The sequence below is a fragment of the Phoenix dactylifera genome, unplaced genomic scaffold (genome assembly GCF_009389715.1).
Source record: "Phoenix dactylifera cultivar Barhee BC4 unplaced genomic scaffold, palm_55x_up_171113_PBpolish2nd_filt_p 001233F, whole genome shotgun sequence".
Taxonomy (NCBI): Eukaryota; Viridiplantae; Streptophyta; class Magnoliopsida; order Arecales; family Arecaceae; genus Phoenix; species Phoenix dactylifera.
In genome coordinates this window covers 82475-104623 of record NW_024068568.1, presented here as the reverse complement: position 1 = coordinate 104623, position 22149 = coordinate 82475, and the positions used below count along the sequence as shown (strand labels likewise).

The 22149-nt window shown below is 37.0% G+C and overlaps 3 long non-coding RNA genes across 3 annotated transcripts; all 3 read left to right on the top strand.

Annotated features, from left to right (window-relative positions):
• The first annotated feature begins 873 nt into the window (after positions 1 to 873).
• LOC113461177 lies at positions 874 to 8365 on the top strand. The gene is made up of 2 exons (XR_005509686.1): positions 874 to 7798; positions 7916 to 8365. It is a non-coding gene; the product is annotated as an uncharacterized LOC113461177 (long non-coding RNA).
• Positions 8366 to 10080: 1715 nt separating this feature from the next.
• Positions 10081 to 10649, top strand: LOC113461176. Its single transcript, XR_003383278.2, has 2 exons — positions 10081 to 10211; positions 10344 to 10649. It is a non-coding gene; the product is annotated as an uncharacterized LOC113461176 (long non-coding RNA).
• A 4708-nt stretch (positions 10650 to 15357) lies between these two features.
• On the top strand, positions 15358 to 21124 carry LOC120108233. The gene is made up of 2 exons (XR_005509685.1): positions 15358 to 18402; positions 20852 to 21124. It is a non-coding gene; the product is annotated as an uncharacterized LOC120108233 (long non-coding RNA).
• The last annotated feature ends 1025 nt before the right edge of the window (positions 21125 to 22149 follow it).

Here is a 22149-nt window from a genome sequence, read left to right as displayed (position 1 = left end):
GGGCTGCTTTTGGGGCTGTTTTGAGGGTCGTCAAAGGAGTGCCGGGCCACTAGGCCTTTGGCCAAAAGGAGCTTGGCCAAGGCATGTTTGGCAGAGGCCAAAGAGGAGGCTTCCTTGCGGAAGTCTTGTGAGCCAAGGGAGGGTTCCTTGGCCGACCACTTTGGGGTTCCTTGGAGGCTTCAGGAGGAAAGCCTAGGCCTAAGTGCGGGCTGAAGGGGAGTTCGAAAGAGGTGAGCTATCCTTGTAAATGCATCCACCAAATGGAGTTTTGTGAGGGTTCTATTTGGGGTTGGGGGCCAAGGTTGGCTGGGGGTTTTTAGAAGGGCCAATGTAATGGCTATCTCCTCGGCTTGTGAGGAGGGATTTGTGTTGGTATGAGCAATACAAGCCTTCTTTCCCCTAAAGGACTTGTGCCTATGTGTGTGCTTGGTAGGATAGGGTCTTGGTAAGGGATTTGGCCGAGCCAAGACGCATGCGGGGCTTGATCCGGCCTTGGCGCATGCAAGAGGCTGACTAGTGGTGGGTAGCCAACTCCACACTAGTGCCGCACACCGAAAAGAGGGAGAACTCAAGAAAAATTTGGTTACTCCATGCCGACCTTTTTAAGGGTGTGACACCCAGGGCACCGCGCATAAAAAAGGCAAGGCTGCTGCCCCTGACCAAGGGTCGAACACCTTGTCGTCGAGGGTAGGAGCGCCGTCCGCGAGCAAGCGAGCAGAAGTGATCGAGCAAGCGGGAGGAGCGATGGGGTTCATGTTCCGAGTGAGGCTGTCGTCCTTCCTCGCAGGCGCCGCGACGTCATCGGTCCTGGGCTTGTACCTTCTCTACAAGGACTACATGTTCGCCCACGAAGCCATATCCCGGCAGGTCCCTTCCCCCGCTCCTTCCCTCTCTGCTTTCATTCCTTACTTTATAACCAATTCAATTCTGAGGATTGTTTGCTTCTTTATCTCCTTCATGCATTCCATTTCTTTGGTGTCTTCTTTAGGCGTGGGACTGTGGCAACCGAGGGGTTAACTTGCCCTATTTTTGGACAGTTAACCATTCACTAGTAAAAGTTAGTTTTGTTCTTCTTTCTGTTTATTCTTTTGAGGACCTAAGAATATTAAAGCTTGGTATTTGATACGCTCGTCCTTTTTTTTTTGTTTTAATGATCAGTGCTGCTGTCAATCTCATTCTAACCTGCTTTTGAGTTATGCTTTGAACCATTCCTGTTAACCTGCTTGTCACTCTGCTACTTTTTTCTTTAGGTACCATTTTTTATTGCATGGCAATTTGAGGTTCCTTTCAGCAGATTAGAGGAAAGGTTGGGAATAAGGTTATGCTAATGATTTTCTTAGAACTATATTAGCATGAAGATTTTGAAGGCTGGATATGATAGGGTTGTTGATTTTATGAGCTGGGAACAACCCAGGATCCAATTTGGGATGGGATTGGGATGGGGTGAAGGGAATGGGAGAAATGAGCTTCTTAGGGAGGATTAGTGTGTTCCTCTGTTGTTGCTTGTTATTTCCCATCTTTGGAAAGCGTAACCATTCATATGGTTTGAAACATTCAGGCAGATTCACCCCCTTTTTCTTTCTAATAGAAAAAGAAATGTTGATTCATATGCTAATTGTAAACTTAAGGATTCAGTAGTGTTGAAATATATTGATTGGCTAAACACTCATCGAGGGAGAGAAAGAAATGGATGTTGTGAGACAGGAGTTCAGAGTTCTCTATGATGGGGTTGCGCTTCTTGTGCTGCACATTTATCTGTCTTTCTTTTGTCTCCTCAAGATAACTCCATTCCTTGTGCCTTTAAACTAGATGTATCCGTAGATCTTTACTATAAAAAAGTGAGATTTTAATCTAGTGTTTAATTTTAAAATACACAAAAGAGTATTATTAATCAGGTTCATTATCATCTCAAAATAAAATGTATAGAAGCATCATTATGTTCCAACCTCTCTTTGGATTAAAATAATCTAAATTGAGAGAAGCTTGTGCAATGCTTTCTTGTTCTGTCCCAGTTGTTCTGATCTTCTGTTCATGACTAAAACTATTTTAGTAGAGAGATAAAAGGAATGTTAAACTAATTAGGAACCCATGCGGGAAACTTTCCCTTATATTCTTAATCACTGACTTTTAATGTTATTTCTCGAATACCTCCTCCATTGTATGGCTTCCCCACTTTTCTCCTTAGACAATTATCCTTCTGCACAGGCCCATAGATTCTCATTGTAATTATTCACAATCATTCTGGTGCACTATCGCTTTTCCGGTCATATCTTTTACATATTGCGATATGTAAGTTTCTCTTCAATGGAAAGCATTTTGCCTACTTCTGTGTGTTGTAACTTGTAATTTATTTGATTTATTTGCTTTTTCCAATCACTTGGATAGACCAATATTTATTGAGACCTATTTAAGATTAAAAGATGTCCTTTTCTTTTCGCCTTCTTGTTCAAGTGTGTGGAAGTGATTGGATGTTGTATGATATACTTAATATTGCACTCATTGTTATTAGCATGATATGTTGTACAACATAAAGGAAAGGCATATGTTCTGACAAATAAAGATGGTCTTTCTTCCTGTTGTTTTGTATCTAGAAAGTTGTTGAGTTGATGTAACAAATTTGTTATGCAGTGAAAAAATTAGGAGATGTTTAACAGGTCCCCTGAAAAGTATTTTTTGAAAAATTGCGTTATTTGTATCTATATCTTTCATGCTTTTGTGCACACATACTATGAAAAATGTCCATCAGTATTCTCATTTTAGTTGATTAGTTAGGTGAAAATAACGTATCATTTTAACTGAAAGAGAAATGCTTCCTTTCAAATTTATCTTAAGCTCCTTTATAGAATGTGCACCATAGCCTGCTGTTTTCTTCTTTGGGTTGTTATGCTTCACTATCTTCCCTATTCCTTCACTTTTTTTTATTAACATAAACATTTTTTCAAAATGTAGTTCTTTTGACTTTTTGACCATGTTGCCTAAATTATCCTTTTACGTTTACAATTCTGTAAAATAATTTTGTAATTTGGCAAATGAACTTGCCTCCTTTGTCCTTTGCCAGCCATCTATCCTTGACTAAAACCTTAAAAATGCTGCAAGTCAACAGATCTGTTGGAGATCTGCTTTCAGATCTGGCGAACTGTAAAAAGGTATCACAGAGTGCAATTGCAAGGAGGAAAAAGAGAATGAAGAGTAGAGAATTGAATAAGTGGCACAAAGAAGTAGAAGGTTAAGAAATGAAAGAGAACAGAAACAAATGTTAAGAAGAGAAAAGAAGAATATGCAAAAGAATAAGGGAAAAGGGAAGGAGGTCCTCAATCTTCTCTGTCTCACTAATATTCTCTGCCTATAAATTTCAAAGACTCCAAAACAGAGCCTGGATCCCTTTTACTAATTTAACCAGCCAGCAATTCTGCTGACATTAGAGTACATAAATAAGGAGATAAAAGTTAGACCTAATTGCTGACTGAAATCCTCTAACTTGAGACTAATTGGACACCTTTTTTAATCATATAAGGACTCCTAATTAGGAAGCAAATAACCAACTAATAGCCACCAAAATATGGATGGTTGGCCATCTATAATGCCTCCAATTGAGTTCAATTAGAACTCAATAGAAGGAAAGCATCCACTGGATTGTTGGGTTCCCAAAACCAATATACATTGATGTCCACAAGCCTCTAGAACTCCTTAAAATAGTCTTAAAATATTTTAATCTCAAAGTTAAGGTCTATTAAAGCCTGTTCATTTAGCCTTGGCTGCAGCATATGTTCTGTATTTTGTTTGTTGGCTGGCATCTTAATGCATGGTACTATGAAACTCTAGGATGCATCAGTTATAATCTCGGCAGTCCCTATACTTGTCCCAAATGTCCAAAATTTTTTTAATGTCCCAGGTGAAATGAAAGAACTTTGAACATGATTTTTATTAATTTGAAGCATGTACAAGCTCTATAAGCTACTGACTGCATGTGGATCAAATAGGTGTCATGTGCCATAAATTTTGTTTGACCAGACACTCTTAAAACCTATGCCAATAACCGAGACTTCTAACTGCTGTGGCAAGGCACTCTAGGTTTTAATGTCACAAGGTGTCTTATGGTGTTGCATTGTGTCAAATTGTTCACAAATGTTGGCACTCCAAAATTTCTAAGAGGTAAATTTTGAGGTGATACACAAGTACAGTGGACAAAGGCAAGGTGTTTCTCTGGAGTGTGAAGTATTCATTTGATAGAGTTTACAGTTGGCGGATATTTTATGATATTGTTACTAGACCAGTTCCATTATATGGATAAGAATTTATGTAGCAAGGAGGGCCATAAGCATACCAAGACAAAAGAAAGTTGAGGATGTTATGGTAGATCTTGGATAAACTTCGAGGGAGAGTTAGAAGTTACAGTATTAAGAGAATTATAAGTGTGACACTAAAGTGAGGTCTCACATATCTAACATGTAAGAATGTTCAATCAGTTCGTGATATTATTTGATATATTGAGGTGGATGTGTAAAACAATGTTTTTTTTCTTATGTCATGCTAAAAATGAGAATAAGGCTTGTTGTTTATATTAATTCTCATACTTTGTTATGTGAGGTCTCACATAACTAACATGTCAGAATGTTCAATCAGTTCGTGATATTATTTGATATATTGAGGTGGATGTGTAAAACAATGCCTTTTTTCTTATGTCATGCTAAAAATGAGAATAAGGCTTGTTGTTTATATTAATTCTCATACTTTGTGTATGACTTGCTTGCATGGTTGAAATGAATGTCATTTGAAAACAATGATTGAATGAACTCATTATGTTATTGTTTCTTTGCAATGCTCTTTGCCTGCTTTGCATGACTATATCATGTCACACCATTTAAATAGTACAAAATTCCATGGTCATTTTCTTGCATCTTATTTTACTTTTTTTTTCCTTTGTTTGCAAAATAGGTTGCCAATATTTTTCAATAGTTTCTTACACCCTGTGGTATAACCACTCAGCGTTATGCATTTTGTTCTAATATGTCTAAGGAGTCAGTCAGTATAATCTTGATATAGTATTTACCATCAAAATTGCTTCACTGATTCAGCAGAGAAATGTGCATTAGAACAAATTGCATTTATTAGAGATTCTTGGATTTATGCCTTTGGAGCAACGTACAGCTATACTAGAAGGTGCTGAAATTGTTATCTTTTATTCATTTTATTCCTTTGATTAACGTCTTGCTTCCAAGCTACTTACTCTTTGGCACAAACTATGCCACAGATGCCTACGGACCCCCACCAACACACACATGTAGGCACAGATGCACGCACAAATATGTCCATGCACAAACACACTAATACAAGGCTTTTTTGCTATATTTGTTGTAAATATTTGCTGTAAATATTTGCCAAGCTGTAGAATTTCTAGTCTGGCAGTGAAGTGATGTTTAAGCCTTAGTAGCCACTGCCCATTGGTAATGACAAGCAACCAATTCAAACTGATTATTCAAAAGAATATTTGTTGTGTACGCTGTGGTAATGCAATTCTGCAATTTTAGGGTTTGATAACATATGATAGTAACAATTTTGTTTATTTTGGAGGGTGCAAATTGCAAAGTTGAGTGTTATGCATGTATGAGATTTTTGTTTTTGAATATTTTTCAATATGCGATTAATGTAAGGGTTTTGCTTTATGGATTGATGAAGAACACATGATGGGTATAAATTGGGTACAAGAGTTAAAAGATGCTTTCGATGAGGCTAGCCTGCACCCAATGTTTTGAATATTGGTATGGACCCCATATGGTTTTTTCCATCAGCATAATATGCGTAATGATAATGAGATATTGAAACAGACAGCATCAAAAAAAATGAAAAACCATTGGTACTGACCGGTTCGGTTGGTATGGTATCATTGGTATGCATCTTCAGATCGATACAGCCATTGCATATAAGGATGGATGGTTTTGGCATCTAGGACCCCGCACTAGTATTCACATGTATGGTACTGGCAGCACCATCTTGTTCAAACGTTTCTAAATCCATGCATGGACCTCATAATAATAGAAATAGAAATAATTAAGGCTAGATAGAATGGGAGAGCAATATTCACAATTTAGCTTAGTCTGGGGAGTACAAAACTAGAGACAAAAACCATGCAGCTGCAGTAAGAATGAAAATGTGGTGGTTTTGGTAAATGGCGGTCTTAAGCAAAGATTGAGAGGATGTTTCCAACTTTTTGTTCAAATGACAACTTTAGTTGCAGGATTAATTTAGGTGATGCTCATTCTATTGGATTATGCAAGCATGAGTTAACATATTCATAATGAACAACAACAATTGAAGTTTTTGAGGAAAAAGATGAACGGAAAGTACATACTTCGTCCTTGATATGGGGTCCAGTCAGTCCTTCAAATCATAATCTTAACTAGATGCTCTATTTATAAATCGTGGTTTATTCATAGTTCTAAACTTGAACCTCCAGGACAGCAGCATGACCTATTAGACAACAAAATTAGTAGATATTAGAGAATAAAGTGGCCCCAACCATGGTTTTCAATCGAATACCCAAATAGGGTATTAGTTCTTTATCTCGTTCTTGACCATATTGTAATGGGATAATGAATCTATTTCTTTGTTTTTTCACCAAGAAATCAGAATTTTCTTGGAGAATAGAAGGATATTTGAAATTCCAATGACCATTAGATATGATTCGATCAGGTCTTGAATAGTCAAGGATTTTTCTGTCTTTTTTACTAGAAGTATCCAACAATTTATGTCTTACTCGATCATTAGTCATTGAGAGGTCAAAGATATATCTTTCTTCGAAAGAAAAAGGATGAACATTCATTTGATCTTAATCTTTGTGGAGCAGAAAAGATACTGTACTGGATTTGCGCGGACCTCCTGCTGATATGCATAAATGACTTGTTTTTGGTAATAGATGAACATTACCATGTATATATTCAGATGCATAGTGGACATCGGTATTCTAGTGCATATCTCCCTTCAAAGAGGTGTGCCAATTAGTTGGCTTGGAAGAACTGTGCTTTGTGTTATGTCTGGGGTTTCAATTCAACTCTTTTACAGTGCAGCCAACATCCCTTACTTCACATGTCAAGAAGGAATCAATTAGCTTCTGATTTGAAGAAGCTGGCCACTTAGCCACCACTACCCTACCTTGTTGTTATAGCTACACTAGTAGGTAAATAAACAAGAACATCAAGGGACAAGAGGTTGGACATGCTTGCTTAGGCATAGATACAATCAGAAAAGGTCTTTCACTTAGACGAACCAAGATGAAGTAGCATAGCAAAAGACATAATCGGAACCAAATGATGGTTCTGCATGTCCAAGCTGTATGTTGTTTATTTTATTTTTCGCTGATCAGGTGATCGGGAAATAATTGCAGCAGTTTAGTCAATCTTGCTTCCTAGTTGTTTGCTCTAGAGAACATTGACCCTAACTGATTAGGGTTGCTAAGAAATGCTTCTTCTCTTAATGGAGAAGACAAGGTGATAATAGGGTCATGATATCTTCTGAACCTCTTTTATTGGAGATTTCTTTGAAGAACAGGTGCAGCATGAGCTTGTGCCAATGTCAGCATCTTGAATCAATAATGGATCTACAATTAGCATGGCATGCATTCAATGCTGGTGGATGCCTGTACGTTCCACCAAAAGGATTGCTAAATCAGTCTACATAATAAGGTGATTTACTAAGAGAAAGTGGTGTTTTGCAAAAGAAAGAGCTAATTTATCAAAAGGCCAAATTCTGCTTGGTGCAGATGATGTCGTGTGGGTGGTGGATCATGCGATAGAGGTAAAAGGTGAGTAACAGATGCCAAAACATGGCATCCCTTGTGTTTTAAACTTTATGATTTTTGTAGTTTAATTTGTATTGTTTTAAGGGTTATTTATTGTTTCTAATCGATGTTTAATGCAAGTGGTGGTGGACCGATCAAGTTTAAACCAACCAACTTAAGTTTTTGAGGTCACATTGAGAAGTGGTCAGCCACATCAGAGAGGGTTCACCTCACTTTTATAATGGAAGAGAGCATGTGGCACTAGTGGGAGGAGAAGTGAGAGCAAAGCAGAGCATCCTTAGAGACTAGTCATTTCAAGGATCATATGATTGGGCTGAACCTGCTTTAGCCATAATAAATTGTGTAAATCATGTATCGAAGAAAATTCTGTTGATCGAAAACTAAATTCTGGATTTGGGGAAATTTTTTCATCAGAATCTCTTTTATTCAGATGTACACATTTTTAGATTTGATTTCTCAAATCAGATGTACATCAAAAGCTCATGCCTTAAACCTTATTTATGTAATATATTGGATATACATCAGCAATGATTTTTGCACCAACTAAAGAAGGAAAAATCATTCTAGCAAGAGATGTGAATTTGCATGGTAAAAATGAGATTTAGTCTAAGTTTTATTTGATTTTTGAATTAGAAGAGAGGTAGGTGCAAGAGATGAGATCAAATTTGCACTGGAGAAATGGTAGATTAAGAGTTTGAGACTGTTTGTGGGAATGAAATCAATTAATGCATAAAGAGCTTTTTCCACTAAGTAGAAAGAGATATAGCTTGTGTTATATTACAACAAGAAGGAAGAAGTTGAAAGAGGTTAGCTAATTAATCCCATCGTCTACTTCTAAACTTGAGATCTTCCATTGCTATTCGGTTAAATTCCTGGGATCCAAAAATAAAAAGAAAAGCAGGAGGAAGGTATGCTTTCACCAAAAATGGTCAAGGGGTTTCTCTCCTTCACTTCATCTCCTTTCGATGCTAGAGAAGAAAGCAACATAAAGTAAAGTAGAGAATCTTTTCACAATGTGAGAATGCTGATGGTTTCTCGTAAGGGGCATTGTGCTGAAGCTGGATATCAGAATGTCATATTGGAACTTCTATTTTTATATGCCTAAAGCTTTAATATACTGTACTTGAATGTGACATTGTGAACTCTGGCATATGAAGTGGCAGAGCAACGATAACTGAAGTTTGATTTCCTGTTGCCAGATAACAATAGAATCCTAAATGCTACTTTTTTGGCATGTTCATTTTTTACTTTTCTTAAGGAAAAATCCTTAAAATTATGCTTTGCTCCTTGAGGCTTATGTACTACCTTATTGTGGGGTAGCGTGCTTTTCCAGTCATAACTTGTTTGACAACTTTATGGTGTCCACTCTCTTGTGAGACATGCTGATTGAGAAATAATCTATCATGTCAAAAATAGAATTTTAGGCATAGATCTAGTGGACACATTTGCTTTGAAATATTTGAGAGATTTGCAACATGCTGAGACTGATTCAAATGAAAGCTTTTTGGACTTCTGGCATTTTCCAAGATTTTGTCCAATAGCTTCAGTTCATTTGTTGTCACCAGGTGTGATATGCCAACAAGTCTTTTGGCATCTTTCACCCTTCTACAACCATGTTGTAGGAATAGCTGTGATGATCTCATGCAATCATGGATTAAGATAATGTAGCATGCATGCATTTACTTTGTCTTCTTTTGATAGGTAGATATCACAAGAACTAATGCTGCTAATTACAGTGGATCAGTTAATCCATAAAGTGGTTCTGCATGCTAGGTTTTCTCCTTTGTGAGAAACTTTTATATCTCAGTGGATCAGTTAGCATGGTGTGGACCATAAACCTCCCTAAAGAATGAATTGGTCTAGCCTTAGACATAAAAAGGTGCATGTTGATTTGCTACATAATAAATGGGAATGCTATGGTTCCTGTTTAAAGGAAACTAACATTATTCTAGTTCTTTTCTTGATTTCAAGTATAACATGATTTTATTCGTCTAAATGAATGAAAGTTAATCTTCACTCAAAGGCAAACAGAGGTAAGTGGCGGTTTTAATTTTATTTTGGCATCATTTAGCCAGTGTAAATGATAGATATCTTAATCTGCAGTTCGGTTGAGTAGCAATTGCTGCTTTGTTTTTTCCAGGTAGGAGGCTTTCGTGAAACACTTGATGAGCACTATGAAGCTCTGAATGGGCGCATCACAGCATTGGAAAGTCTGAAGGAGGTAGAACCTGCCAAAACAGCGGAGGGATCTGAGTAGATAATATGGCGTTGCCTTTTGAGTGACAAGGTTTGCTTCCTCGCTAATGTTTGATTTTTTCATGCCCACCTTAACAACGGCAACGTGATGTTATGCCACTAACTTGAGTTCATCGAGAAGATTCAATATGTTACTCTGAATGCATTTTGGTGTAAGGATGTATGCTCATTTCTTCCTTTTATTCTTCCTTCCTGTTTATTTAATGATGATTGCATTTCTTTACAGTAAATGGTATCCAAAAAAATATGATTACTTATGTCTTCATTGCTTTTCATTTTCTGTCGGGTGCAGGTGAATTATAGCATCTCCAAGGCATTTGGGCGAGGAGAGCTCCTTTTCTTTTTTCCTTTCCACACTTGAGATGGATGTGTTTTCTTTCACTGTTTTTTCATGGTCAATAAATCAAATCAGAGAGGGCGGAACTGATGTGCTTGGGCTGATGATGAACTATGCAATGGTGGTGGCTTGATTGCTTAACCAAAGGTTCATTTAGTATTCAAGGCTTATCTGCTCTGTATCAAGCAATGAAATTGTTTTACATCACAAAGTTTTCTTTCATTGCAAAACCACTGCGTTCTATTCCAATCAGTTTGAATTTGAGCTGGTATGAGAGCAATGGTAGTAGCAGTAACAATAATTGACAGGATATCAGGTATAAAAACTTCTAAAATAAAGGCTTCAGAGGAAGGATCAAGTAGGATTTTTTTACTCGTGTATTATTACTCAGGAAGATTAGATGTCAATTCCACATTTCATGTGACCGTTCCTCAAGTAACAGTAATTGTGGAGAAGGATGGGAGGGACAAGTATGTTAAAATAGTGGGTTTGGCTTAAGGATGACATCTTTTTTTCTTCTCATCCTTATTATTCTTATGAAAAAGAGTGCACAATTTTACGAGACATTAAAATGGAGAACTAAGAAATCACACCACTGTATATGTTGGCTGAATCAAGGCGTTGGTTCTAAGAATTGTTTTAGAGAAATTAGTGTTTTAGACTTTAAATGTTGCATTAGTTTTTGTAAAATTGTTGCATGCTTCATTGTTTATGAAGCTTGTTAGACGGATTTGTCTGTAAATCTGGCTAAATGTGCTTCAATAATTTCAACTTATGTTCTCTTCTTCTTCTTCTTCTTCTTTTTGCTGAAAACGAGTTTTCATACAATATGTATACGAATACACCCAATAAAGTTAAAAAACACTAACTCACGGAGAGCCAGTGGCAGCTCTCCCTCCCCCATCTAAAAAGTGTACCCTGAATGATGAACCGTGAAGGCAGCCATCCAATCGGCTGCCCCATTAGCTTCTCGGAAAACATGGCTTTTCTGAATACATGTTTGGCCTGGATGGCCATTCCGACCCCACACATCATCCCTATATCCCGAATCAAGGGGTGGTCTGTGCTCTCACCTCTCAGCCCCTCCTGGATCCAACTGATAACTATGGCCGAGTCGTCAACTTCTGTTTTTTGGTGTTCAGAGTTGACCCATGTTTGGCTTTAGAAACGGTTCATCTTTGGTCTGTTTTGCTTGAGGCTGACATTTAAACGGGTTCTGCATATAGTTTGTTACGAGCCTCAGTTTGTGTGCATGTAGTATATAGACACACCTATTTACATACATGTATATGAATATATGCACGCACGTATATATATATATATATATATATATATATATATATATATATATATATATATATATAGAGAGAGAGAGAGAGAGAGAGAGAGAGAGAGAGAGAGAGAGAGAGAGAGAGATCCCAAATGGAGAGCTAGGATGTTGATAAGGGGGCACCAATATTCATCAAGAGATGATTGTACTTTAACTATAGATTTATTTATCATAAAAAAATATAAACTCTAAAATTTGATCCAAATTTGCATTGATCATTTGATTTTCTAACAAACCATTTCTTAATTACATCACTATAGAATATTAGAAAAAAAATGATAAGAGGAACTCCATGACTCACTTAAATAGAGGAAAGATTAGAAGATGAACTCCCACAAAATTCGCCAGCTAAACTTCTCCAAATAATAGCTTTCTCCGCTCTCCATTCTCCTTCACTCATAATCATTTCTCATCTGATTAATATCTAAAATTGAATCTAGGTGTCTACTATGTGTATATTAGTTGATTAGTAAAATAAATAAATAATTAAAACCCCGTGTCCAAGAACAGGGAGACAAGGACCTAAATCAGTTATATCAGGCGGTTGACGAGGAAGAGCCTTATCTCAAGCTGCCATGGGGAGAGAGGATCATAGGGATTGGGAAATGTCCAACGAGAGAGAATCAGAGCTGGGAGGTGAGAGGCAGAGAGATGGATGTGATGTGCGAACAAAGAGAATGGAGCATGGTGACAAGATGAGTGATGGGATGTAGTAAGTTTCGATCATACGAAGGATCGCATAATCCTACAATTCATTTTTTATATTTATGTGCCAGTTGTTTGGTGAAATGCGCTTGTTCTAAGTGGATCTTTGGGTTGTTGGGGCTTGAAACGGGTGGCTTTCGGCTACAATGGGGTAGGAGGCGCAAAATAAAATAAAATAAAATAAAATAAAATGATGTACTTTGGAACCAACTTCAGTTGGTACAGCAAATCAATCAATAAATGCTCGTTGAAACTCTTCCTTCTATTGACAACAATTCAGCCATGATCGCTGATAGTTTTCTGGCAAATGCGACACCTGGGCAAAGCTCTGTGATCGAGAAGTATAAAAATGATTCACGAGCAAAATACGCGGGTTGTTACCATATCAATCAGTATGACAGTATGTAGCTCCGAATTACTCAGCGATGGACTCAGACCCTCACTTATATATTGCATTCATGAGACTCTCTAGAAAAATTTTCTTTCGATTCTTTTGCGCTGCCTCTCTGCCTCTCTTAGGTCCTCCTTTTTTTTTGAGAGTCATGTTTGATTTAGGCATTGAAGGATTTTTCCATCGGACATGCTCCAATGGGCAGACTTCTTTATTTTTGTTGTTTTATGTGGAGCTAGCGTCGGAGTACCGATCGAAGTAGTTCCTCTACCATCCAACACCAACTAGGAGCGCTCGGCATCGAGATCATCATTGATCGAGTGTAGCGGCGATTGGATCATCGTCGCAGAAGCCACTTAGGTGTGCAGCGATTCCATTCAATATTTCTGATCCGGATAGTGGACGAGCCGAGATCTCCAACAACTCCATTAACTAAACATCTAGATTGGCCAGTTCTCAACGGCAACAGATGGCCCGTTAATTCAATATCTAAATTGAGTTTCATGTCTTCTTGCAATTGCATACACTTTGAGAATTTGAAAACTAATAATTTCAACTATTAGGTTTTGGCCTCCTCAATATCATTCTCCACAAACTATTAGTTTAGAGATATATTCAAATGCAAATGGGCATTAAGCAAGAATGTGTCCTTTGCATTTCAATTGTTCTGCACCAACTCTACAATTGTAACCTCCGCTTGTGTGAATATTATTTTTTATTATTTCAATGAGAAAGTCCTATAATCTATAGGACATCACAAGTTATTTCTACTCTAGAGAATACAGGTTTCGATATGAGTATACTTCTCTCCTTAGGAATCTAAAACTTACATACTAGTTGCAGGCTAGTTACTTGCAGCACAAACACTTGATATTCGTAATTACTACTTTTTACATATTAACATTATGACACGTCCATTATATGTGGGTAAATCATATCAAACAATTTATATATAGTTTTAATGATTTGTATTATTTATACAAAACTTGTAACGTATCATAACACATATAAGTACATATTACAGTAAATATACTATATTATAGTACACATATATTATATTGAATAAATTACAAAAACTCTCTCAAAATTTATATTTATTACACTTACATATAATAGTTTGTAAAACCTATACTTACATCTAGTTAAATTAATGGCATTAAGAAAACCATTTACCTTATATAATAAATCAAAAATGTTTTTGAGTAAAAAAGAGGATATATACATTTTCTTATATCCTTGGTGTTTTGTCACTTAAATGATTTTGATCATTTTTTAAATTTTTTCTGACATGGCATTAGGATTTCATTTAAGATCAACGGTTTGACTAAAGTTCTATTAAATTATGAGTTAGCCGGATAAAAATAAAGTATAAAGAATAAGTATAGATGTTTCAAATTATTGAATGTAAGAGGAATTTATTTCTAATTTTTAAGTGTTTTTTTTGTAATTTACTCTATTATCTTTTACGGTGGACCTAGCAAATACAAGTCGGCCCTCCTGGCCCAATGTTGACTATGCCAGGTGGGCCAGGCTTTTATTTTTAGTCTCAACTAAGATTCTGGCCAGCCCGCTAACCACGACCCGGCCATCAGCTAGGACGAATGGACCCTCACCCAAATCACCCGTACATTCCTCCCTCCGCGATGCTCGCCGCGGCACCCGTCCGTCCCGTCGTCCTCCTCCCAATCCTCTCTCTTGGCCGCCGCCACCGCGCCGTCGCCCCGAAGCTTCCCAGCCGTCGCAACCTCGCGTCCTCCGCCGGCGAAGAGGCGGCCGGCGTGGCCGCTCTTGTCGCTATCAAATCCGGCCCACCTCGCGATGGCCGAGCCCTCGGTTCCAACTCGAGAACCGGCGGGGCTTCAGAGGCCGAGGGGTGTTCTAAAAGGGCGTTGGCGCTGAGGGGGTCGGACGTCCTGCAAGCTCTCCAGAGAGCCGTCGCCGCGAAAGAGGCGCGGAAGGGGAGGAAGAAGAGGCCGACGAGGATGAGCGAAGGAGGCGGCGGAGGAGGAGGAGGAGGAGGAGGAGGGGGAGGAGGAGACTACGACTATGGCGAAGCCCGGCCGATAGAGGTTCGGGCCGATTGGAGCCCACGGATTGAGGAGTTGGAAAGGCGAATCCAAGAACTACAAGCACACCACCCCTACTATTAGCTTCATATTTTGATTTCGTTCTGCTATTGGCTACTAGAAGTGTCTTGATTTCTCTAACAATTACACATATGGAAAGCAAGAATTGGACTTAAGAAGTTACTTGAGGCTAGGAAAGTTATATGACTGGGAATACTTTTGCATTTCTTTTTGATAATCTTTGGAGAAAATTGATGGGGGATAACTGTCCATTTGGGGCTGTTCAATGATTATTTTTGGTTTCCTACATGCAGATATCTCAAAAAGGGATCATTGCATCTGCCTGCTCCCTTCAATTGCTGTCATAATTTCTTTGTTCAGTGAAAAGAATAGATGGCTTAGGACAGAATTCTCAATGGATGAAGAGGTGGATTGAGAATTTTCCAAGGGCTCTCATACAGTGGACAGAATGTAATTTTAGTTCATTAAGTTCTTCGAATTATTTTTTCTAGTTCATCAAACAAATCTTACACACAAAAAAGAGGTTGCACTTGTCACAAAAGATGTTTATCATGTCTCTCTTTCATGTCTTGCTTATATTATCTTGCCCTGAATACTTCAAGTTTTGTTTATTATTTTTTTTGCTTTATTTTGGAAAGAGAAAGGAGGGAGAATTCCGCAATAAATTCTTATGATAATGAAAGGAAATTCAGAAATGAAAGGAGAAGTATTAGAGATAAAAAGGCCTTAATCTGCTTGATTTTTCTTAATGTCAGTGAAGGAAACATCGATCTTTATATTTAGATTAACTTTACCTTGTTATTCTATTACCTTCTAACCCTAAAGAAATGTCACTTAATGTTTACTATGAATAAATTGTATACCCAAAAACAGTTTGATGAGTGTAGATAATGAAACGACATTAGAACAGTACTATGCAGCAAGGCTGTAATACTGCATGGCCTAGCAGCAGCCGCCCTCAGTCCCTTGTTGGCAGAACTTTCACAAGAGATGAGGAGATTTTCGAATTGGTGTTTTGCAACAAAAATGCTTGATGTTTTAGCATAGGAGTGCTCTTACTATATGCTCCTTAACCTCTTGGTGGCTTTCATTTCAAACATGAATAATTCAATCAATTGTAATTTTTTTAGGAGACAAGTTTACTGGATTGTCAAATTTTTCTCTGCCAATAAATCAAGAACTGCTACTTCATTTATTCTGATTACACTGGCTTACTGGCAAAAAGTCAGTAGCCAGATTAAGAACCACTGAGTTTAGCATCACAGGGCTCAAACACATCCCAATACTGTGATTACAAATGCAGACTAATTGAGGCTACAGATGAATTTTATCCCATCCTCCAATTGGTGGCAGCAATCTCTCTCCCCAGTCCACACTCCAGCCACATTTCCAGACAAAGGACTGGAGAGAGCCTTGCTTCTGTGTCCCCTTCTAGGCCTCACATTACATGATTGGCAGGGCCATTCCCCATCTCAGCTGCAGGTCTCAGGTTACTGCTATTTGATCAGTGTCCCAGGCCACTATTATCTTCTTTTGCATGGCTAGAATTCCTTCTGAAAACATCAACTCATGTTTTACTGAGAAATCTAGACAAACATCTCCACAGTCTCTGAAACATGTCAGCTAGACCCCTCACACTTACTGTTCCATCTCTGCATGCAGTCTACATAACTTGCAGCCCTCCATTTGGGCATTCATAAAGAGAGTTTTAGAAAGAGAAGAATTATGGAGCTCTTATCCATACCCTCTGCTTGGTTGCCCATAGGGAGGTGGCATTTTGGTCATACTTGTTTGAATTATTTGTGCAGGGATAGTACAGCCATCTGGAGTTCCAGCACCAATTGGCACAAAGCACAGAATTTGGGGATGGAGTGTCTGAGAAGGTCTTCAAGTCGCGGTTGGCTCGTAAGATGGAGAAGTTTACAGCTGGTGGCGGTGAGGGGAAGAGCAAGAGGAGCATGTGGGAGTGGGACTATGAGAGCTTTGTGGATGTTTCGAAGAGGGCGATGATGGGGAGGTCAGGAAGCAGCAGCAGAAGGTGGTTTGGGAGGTGCTCTTTTCCATGCAGCACCCTGGTGCTCCATCTCAGATCTGCATTGAATTCACATATATTGGATTGCTACAACTCACCAACTTCAGTAATAAGAGAAAGCAGAAGACTGTGAAATTCTTGGAGTGACTAAACTTAGTTGAAATTATTTCTTGGTGCCTAGATAATTGATAAAATAGAATAGAGACCACATCACCTGGAATCAGTCTAATACCAAATAGATGTTCCAATGAGACTTGCCATTGTTATTTATTCTTTTATTTGTGTGGATGCAGTTTCAGAAATTGTTTCCACCAAACAATTGGGCAGCTAAGTTATAGAGCTTGGATGCCTTTAAGTGATAAGAAGATACCTAAGTAGTATTGGATGCATCTTAAGAAGAAAAATACCTCTAAAGTTTGTCATGGAAAGGGAAACCTTTGTCCTTATGAGGAAGAATTATGCTCATTAATTCTGTATTAACAGCCAAGTCTTCTTACTTAGGGTCTATACTTGAGTTACCAAGATGGGTTGCTAACAGGATTGATCAAATGAGACATGCTTTTCTATGAAAAGGGAAGGAAAGTATCAGTGAATTCCGTGCAAAGGAAGAAGTATGAAAAGGGAGTCTGGGTCCAAAGAATATTAGAAACATTAATCTCGCTTTGTTAGCAAAATAGGCTTGGAAGCTAATTAAAGGGTTGGATGCACCTAGAAGAAATCAAATCAAGTTCTTATTATGCTAGAAGGAAGCTTAGTGTGCATGTTAGAAGATCCTTGGTCAATTTTTCACCTATTTGGAAGGACAATAGGAAAGAAGTTGAAGCCTTTTGGAATTGTACTCCTTTTAGCAGAGTTAACATCCATTTTTGGTAAAACTCTTGGGTTGGATCTATGCTGTTGTCTGCTCTCTTTGAAGATCTTTGTTGCAGAGTTGTAAAGGCTAATACCCGTTGCACTAATGGAACTAGAGATCCTTGACATGGAACATAAGATTGCAAGGTCTGCTTTTCCTTCATGAACCAAGATAGCTATAAATTATGGAGGATCTCCTATTCCCATTAAACCATCTAGAATAGCAGACTTATCGGTGCGGAGCCTTACAAAGAGTGGTAGTTTTACTACTGACTTCTACTACAAGTTCATCAATAACATGGTATTCTTTACCCTTACTACAAAACAATCTGGAAGAGAAAGTTAAAATGTTCCTGTGGCTTGCCTTGGAGAATATATTGCATACTGGAGATGCTTTTGTGAAAAAGGTTGGATGGTCAGCTCAAGTTGCCCATTGTATCGTAAAATTTCTTAACTGCCCGTTTACTAGAAGCATTTGGTCCTCATTGAACTCATGTTCGAAATTGAATTATTGGCCTCCTGATCTTCATGCCCTTTGGACAACCTGGAGATGAAAGAAAATCAAATTGTTGCTGAGGAGGGCTTGTGATCAACTTCTTATGGCACTGCATCGACAAGTTTGACATGAATGGAACTCACGAATTTTCCTCGGTAGAAAATATTCAAGAACCATGGATCTGAATAAACTTTTAAAACCTTCTAGTTGTGGAGAAACTTATGCTTGGACAAGTTAAGGGGGACAGCCATAGATTCCTCTCGAGTTCCTTGTCTCCCTTAATGCAGATCGCTCCTCAATAACTCTTTTGTAACTCTCTTTAGGGTTTGTTTGATTGGAGCATGTCAAATTACGGGGTAATCTGAAGATTTTTGGGAATCATTTATTTAGAGAAATGATTGCAGGAGAAAATAAATTTTACCATTTTTGTTGGTGGAAAAATTACTCTAGAAAATGACATCAGAAAAAGATTACTATGGTTGGTTGGAGATAATTTTATATAAAAATATTGCTAAATTTCCAACAATGTCTTTGAATAAATAATTTAGATAGTAACATTTCTTTCTCAGTCCATTTGTTGGCTATTTATGGCCCACTTACACAAACATTGTCCGTATTGGCTATTTCGAATATTAAAATATATTTACATAAGTTAATAAATATATTTAAATTAATTATATATATTAAAAATATTTTTTAATATAAACAAAGTTTAGTATGTTTTGGTATAAAAATAAATATATTAATTATTAATAAATTCTTTTAGATTTATTAATAGTTAATAAATATTTATTAATTATTAATAATTATTAATAAATATATTATTATATTTATAATATATTAATATTATTAATACAATATTAATATAATATAAGTTAGAGTATTTTCATCAAGAAATGATATTTTCAGATTATCTCTACTGGGTAATCCAATGTAGAAAAACAAATACCACCCTCCTGGTGGTATTTGTTTAACCTTCTCTCTTAGAAAAATAAGCATGGAACCAACCATTTATTTTACCATATTTGTCATCCACTTTTCGTACCAAATATGGTAATCTGACATGGGATTTATTTTTTCATGCCAGATTTACCCCCAACCAAATGGGCCCTTAGATCTTCCTCTTCATCTTTCCCCTTCCATGGTAACTATCACGATATTTCGTATTAATTCATCTCTTCTTACTAATAGAGCTGGGGCAGTGTCTCACTTCCTCCATTAACCCTCAAAAAACAAATGGGCAGCTGAGTTTAATGCTGCGTTGACAGTGCCTTTCTTCCACCTATTAGTTTGTTCATCTGAGGTATTCACTGGTTTATTAAGATTTTTAAAAACTTAGTTATGAATTAGAAGTTGTGGCACCTTCATATGAAATAAGCTTGCAATTAATTCTTGTTTCAGAATTAAACCATCTATAAACTGAAAATATTATTTTCCAAAGTATACTTTGTCTTTATATGTTAGCCCGTACTTGAAGCTTTATAAATTATAACAAATATTAGTATTCCCTGCCTATCTAGTGAATGCTGATATTAGGAATTTTTTGCTTTACTCTTTGAGGATGGTACTGATATCAGGAACTTACGTTCTAATCTTAGGTGCTTTGGCTGCTTCAGATTCCTTGAGAAATTTTCTCTTATGCTTATGATTTGGGAAAATTTGAAAAGAATTATATTGTCATATTATACTTTCCATTTTCTTTTTGACAAAATTCATCTTAGAAAACAACCATTAATTACAAGCATGGTGGTGTTCTGATCCTTAATAAATTTTTAAAAGAAATTAATGTCTGAAACCTGACTATAGTTTTTTTCCCTTCAGTCAATTTATGTTAATATATAAATTACTATATATTATTTCTTTGCATCTGATTCCTCTTTATCATTATTTACTCATGCTTGTTAATTTGCATATAAAGTATCTAGTTTTTCTAAAGAAAAATGGTATCACTGAGAAAAGGAAGTACAACAAAATACCCTAGTACATTCATTGATTATGATTCCATAGATTGCATTTATGAATATTGTTATCACCCGTTCTACTAATTAAGTGCATTGTGCAATTTGTATGCTGCTGTTAGTGCCCTGCACCCTGTGACTAAGATGTGTATATGTCATATCTTGGTCTCGATGCCATCTAATTTTTATTCAGATGCTTAATAAACATTTAGGATGCACATGACATTTATCTGTTTTATTATCATCTGTTTTTATGATGATGCTAAAGATATTTAAGTATCGCTCGTGTGGATGAACAAGAAAACTTGTTGTTCCACTGATATAAACATGTTTGATATGTTTTACTGAGGGCTGAGCATCCATTAGGTTAAAGAAGTGGAAGTTAACGGGTGAAACAGATTAAGTGGTGTGCATATAAAGAAGTGCAGCTGTGTCACTGTCTCTTTCATTTTGAAGATTATTCATGGAGAATTAGCCTACATGTAGAATTGTTCTTTATCTTGAGTCATACCTCATCAATAGAATAAATATCTGATATTCAAATTTTGTTATCTGATTACATTTAAGAAAATCAAGCCGATGTTCTGATTTTCCATTTATTCATATGTATAGGTACTTGGAGACCCAGTGGATGTGTTGGAATGGCTGTGACTATTTGCAAGAATGCAAACCAAGATTTCTTTACCAATGAATTTGGACTTCCCTTAACCATGAACCCCAAGTATGTGAGCCTGCTCCATGACACTTTGTATGTAGACAAACACAACTTTTCTTCTGCAAATATATATGTTTTTAGCAAGAATTTGTATCTGGTTTCTTAATTTGTATGGTCATATTCTTTTCTCTCTCAACTATATTGTTGAATGGAACAATTTGCATCTTTTACTATTGTTTCAAATGAATTTTCTCCTCTAGGAAGCCATCAAAGTTTATGAATAAGGTTGGCCTCCTTATTATCCTATAATCGAGGTTTCCCTGCAACAATATCAGCTGTTCAATTAACTTAACAAACAGACAGATACACAGACAGGGAGATGGATAGGGAGAGAAGCAAAGTTGTCGTGGCTGAAAGAAGACTATCCAAAATTTTGATGGCAGATCCAAGTGGAAAGTTTGAAAAAGAAATTGGTGATTCCATAACTTTATTCTAACCACCTGATTGCCTAGATATCATCAGCTCTATAAAAGAATATTTGTATGTGATGAACTGGTTATTTGACAGTATGGCTGATCCACAAGTGAAGGTCAAGCGCCTGAAATCAAGTACAACATGGCTGGAGATGATGTTTAGTCAGTGGCATATACTTGTCCTAAAGTTCACCTTTCCAGCAAACTTGTATCTCTCCTAGTCTCAATTTAACAGTCACTGAAACATAAGGCTGAATATTGTCTAATTCGGTGAACCTTGATCTAAAATACGCATCTTAAACTGCTCCTATAAAAATTCTATATTTTGGGAACATCTTAATATCATTTTGGTCCTTGAATTGCTTGCGAGACCTCACATCATTAATAATGTAAAATCTTGAAAAGAAAATCTGTAGTTAACAATATTTCACTACTATTTAGATCTCAAATCCAATCATGTGTTTGTGGGGCTTTATCATCTCATATTAATCTTTATTCTTCTCCTTTATTTCTATAATGATTCATGATTGTGAAATCTTATGCAGTCATATGCGGTAAATTCAAAAATTCTGCGCCCCTCACCCTTGTGATCTTTTGATTTTTATCCAGATTTTGAGGACATGAGTTGTGACATGGTGTATGGTGAAGTACCTCTTCCTTTTGAAGAGGATCATCTTTCAAAGTAGCCTTGCTATGTTGACGTGTGTATGTTAAATATTTATGATAAATTAAACAGTAATATGATCCTCCTGTACTTCCTAACCATGAGTTCCACAGCTTCT